The sequence below is a fragment of the Anoplophora glabripennis genome, unplaced genomic scaffold (genome assembly GCF_000390285.2).
Source record: "Anoplophora glabripennis isolate ALB-LARVAE unplaced genomic scaffold, Agla_2.0 scaffold62, whole genome shotgun sequence".
Classification (NCBI taxonomy): domain Eukaryota; kingdom Metazoa; phylum Arthropoda; class Insecta; order Coleoptera; family Cerambycidae; genus Anoplophora; species Anoplophora glabripennis.
Genome location: NW_019416420.1, coordinates 205,971 through 210,401, shown reverse-complemented (window position 1 = coordinate 210,401; position 4,431 = coordinate 205,971). Strand labels below are relative to the sequence as shown.

General features: G+C 31.3%; 1 non-coding gene across 1 annotated transcript; it reads left to right on the top strand.

Moving 5' to 3' along the window:
* Positions 1–2,563: 2,563 nt before the first annotated feature.
* Positions 2,564–2,637, top strand: Trnat-agu. Its single transcript has one exon. It is a non-coding gene; the product is annotated as a tRNA-Thr (tRNA).
* Positions 2,638–4,431: the final 1,794 nt, after the last annotated feature.

Below are 4,431 nucleotides of genomic sequence, written 5' to 3'. Positions count from 1 at the left end.
CTCGGAGATTAAGCCACAAATGGAATGAGAGGAGGAAGATAACAAAGGCGATGTGCAAATTCAATTTACTCAAAACTAGGTAGGATAAAAATCCGAACGAATAAACAAAACCTGCTCCACTCCAACTTCAAAGCCTCACGGCTTTGATTTACCTTTTTGATTACTCGATTCTCTAAACAGGCGCGGTGGGGAACACTTAGGAGAGAGTCAATCTCAGCAGGCCCCGCTTCCATAAGCTACATTTATGACGGCATAAAATTAATGCAAATCTCAAGATACACCTTGTTTGTCTGGCGAGGAATAAGTTATAAAATTCCCCGTCGGAGCGTTTACCTAGCAAGTCAAACAGCGTTCGGAAGTTCCTCCGATCTTGAAATATGCAAAGTGTGAACCACTTAAGGGTTAATATAACAACGCGGCACTTTTAATCGGATTTTCATGTCTGCTAATTAAAACACATCAACGTTAAAATACACCGAGCCGCGGAATCTTTCTAATTGCTAATTATAACTCTGTGTATTTTATAAATTGAGATTCTAATCGCCAATCATGATAATGAATTAATCGCGGAATTGTGCCCGGGAAAGTAAACCAGTTTTAATTACTTCCCGCTTTTCTAAACTTCTTATACCAATTGTCTTCTTTTAAGGTGTCTTTATCGCTGCATCATAATTTTCCCCGGCGAACTTTCTTAAATAACTTTACAGATAAGTTATACTCCTCCTAGACATCACTGGATAAACGGTGCTGCCGGACGAAAATAAATATCCGCGAAATTCAATTTTTCTCCCGGATCAGATAATCCTTTGAAGCTACTACACAACAGAACTCGATTGTTAATGCCTGTATACTAGCGCAGAAATCATTTCTGCATTTAAATTTAGGTGTCCATTACTAAATGTAATTATTGGATTAATAATAGGTTTTTTGTTTTCGAATATTTAGGTGTGATGTATACCTATGGATTTGCATTTCCCAATTATCTAAAGATCAGTAGTACTTTACAAGAATACATTATTGCCACAAATTGATTGTACATTTTAACAACCTTTTAAATTATTTAATAAACCAGGAGTTCGAGTTTTTTTTTTCAAAAAAGATTTCCTACTCCCCCAATAACTATGCCACTGAAGTATATTTTGGAATAAGTTATCCATGAAAAAATAGTCCCTACTAAAAAAATGTCATCCCCCAAATTTTATGACTCAATATTTTTTGCCAGTGACGTTACAGGAAAAATTATATAAATATTTAAAACTTTTAACACCCTGTAACTCCGTAAGGAAGCGTCCTATAAAAAATTTTTATAGGTCAAAACCCTGATTATTTTCATCGGTAGAATACGCCGTCAAAGTTTGATTAAACTTATCATTTACACCCTGTATTATCTGCGCTGTAATAATAATGTCATTTTAAATGATATTTGACAGGTAAACAAAATTTTCAGTCTCCTAAAGCATCCCATCGTCCGCAAAGTAATTTGCATACGAAAAGCGAATATCCCAATGTTAATTTAGATATTAATAAAAATAATAAGTTATAACAAATTCAGTAGCTGAAAGTTTTTAGCATTTATCATATTCTTGGATGGAATAAAATCACAAATTAACCCGTAAATAAAAAATTAAAATAAAATCTTTTTATTCCACTTTTTTCTCTAAAATGCATCCTTAAGTAGTTATAGGTATTTTAATAATGCTCAAAATTTATTTAAAATGGCTGTAACTTCACAAGGAGGCATTTTAGAAAAAAAAAGTGTTGAAATATTTTTATTTTGATCCTATGAACACATCTGCGTCCTTCAAATGTCAAAATATTAACTATTTTCTCAAAATTTCCACTGATTTTGAGCTATTTTTGAGGTTAGGGAAAAATCCTGACGTGGTGGAACATTTTTGATGGCTCCATCGTCTTCAGCCGGTCTAAATACAGGGGTGTATCATGCTCTGTTAAAAAGTATTAAAAATATTTTTTTTGCCTGTGTAATTATCTAAAGAACAATGTATCCAAATAATGCCGAGAAATACAAAAAAATATATACCTACTTGAAGAGGTAAATTTATTAAATAAAATTACAAACATGTTCATTTTCATTCATTATTTTCAATTTTCCGGATTATTGCCTTTCCAAATGACTTCCTTTTAAACGACGAATTCAGATATCTGAAAAAAGCAATAGTAAAAATGCATATATTCACTACTTTACATGAATTTTGAAGTGTTATTTTTATTTCATTTTTCTTTCCCTTTTATTTTTTTGTGAAATAAGAACTTGTAAACTGTAAAAACGACGAAGTATGCTGTAGTTGTAAGTTAAATCTACCAGAACATAAGAAATCAATGTATTGGAAAGGTTCTATTTAATACTAAATTTATAGAGAACCTATAATTTGGAATAAAAGAATTTGTGAGCTGGTATAATAATAAATATTCTGTTTCGTGTTAATGGAATATGTACAAACAATTTTAATAGTGTTATCTTAAATATTTATTCAGTGATTAGTTTTAATCAAGTGGAATTATGCTCAACATGTTTTCGATGAATATAGCGTTGCGAATCAAGGGCGCCGTGGCTTAGTTGGTTAAAGCGCCTGTCTAGTAAACAGGAGATCGCGAGTTCGAATCTCGCCGGGGCCTCAACCAATTTTTTTTTATTTTCACTTTTATGAATAATCATACGGTATATTTAAAACTGTTGATAGTTTTTTTCTTTTAAATATCTGTCATTTATCCTAATTACTAATGTTACTACTAATTCTGAATATTAACAAAAATTAAATCAGAATTTATAACGTTAATCATGTTCATGATGTTTTAATGAAAAATTTAAATTAATTATTATACAGGGTGATTCACAACTTATCCAAAAAAATTTGGGAATAGATGCGGTATGAGAAATGGAGTCAATATCGTAAAAAAAAATTTTTGTAAAATCCTTATAGTTTCCGAGATAAAAATTATTGAAGTTATAGTACATCCAACCACTACATAGCTGGACAACTGCAGTCTCTAGCGTCATTCGCAATACGCGTGGAAAGCTACGTGGCTTCAGCGACTCCGAATACTGAAATCGGATTTTGCAATCGTCGTTGCGATAGTATTTACCTGTTATCTGTGGTGTTTACAACAGTTTTTTAGTAGTTAGTGTCAAAAACGGGTAGTTAGTGTCAAAAATGGTTTGCGCGTTTGGAGTTGATGGATATCGTTTTAATTTATGGTGAAGCATTTGTGTTATGATGAAGCAAGACAACATTTGTGTTAGTTCGTAGAAACTGAGTAAGACGGACCCAAATGTGTTTACATATTGGTGGATGAAATTTTGAACAATTGTTGTTGTAACATCGGGTATGTCAAATTATTTTATTATTTAAAAACACAAATTAATTTTATTAATTAATAAAAGCAAAAGCAGTTGAATTTGCCGATATAAAATAGGTGCGATAAAATTATATTTACATATTTCATTCCTTGCGAAAGTTTTTGTCCGTTTTTATCACACCGCCATGCCGGTCGCATTGTGCGGGGTCAGGTTTTACAGTGGACCAGTTTCCAGTGCCGTGCAGAAGTGTATTTTTAAATCATTTTCGAACTGCCCTTTTTGATTTTTTTCTTTACGGAACTGTATGTATGTGTCCCCTGTACATCCAGAATTCTTTTTTTGGATAAGTTCTGAATCACCCTGTATACATTATCTTGTGATATTAATTTTTAATATATATATTTTTTATAGTTACAACACATTTAGCTGCTTGCTTGATTACTTATTTTAATATTTCAAGTCGTTAAACATTTATAGAAATAAAGGAAAAATCATAATAAAATCAAAATGTCGAAATAGTTTGGAGAGACATTTTAATGCTTGGCGTGTGTTGTTTGGACTCATTCACAAACAATCCAACGTATAAATTATATGTTTTGTTGTAAAATTCTAACGTTGTTATAATTATTTCTGATTTTTATTTTTGTAACCACCACGGACAGTTTTACCTTCGCTGCTACAGAAAACTAAACAAGCCATTTGTATAAGAGATAATGTTCTTATAATCCGAATAATTAATTTCACGTCTGTGTGTTTATAAGACAAATATTTTTTCTTAAGTCAAATCTATCCAATTCTTAGGAATCGGAGAATGTGTGGGAAGGGGAGCACGTACTTTGGCAATTATTTAATTGTCGAAAAATTAATAGAATTTTAAATAAGCACATTGAAAAAACGACATGTTAACATTAGTCGATGTTGACGCATTGGAACAATGTTATATGAGAAAATTTAAGAGAAGTTTCATACATCAACAGATTGAATATTTATGAGAAATCATCTTGTCTTTAATAAAAATATCGATATTTTCATTTTGGAAATAGATTAAAACTTTCTTTCTCTCTGGCTGAAAAGCTTTTAGATTTTAATTATTTCTCATCAAATGTGGCAAA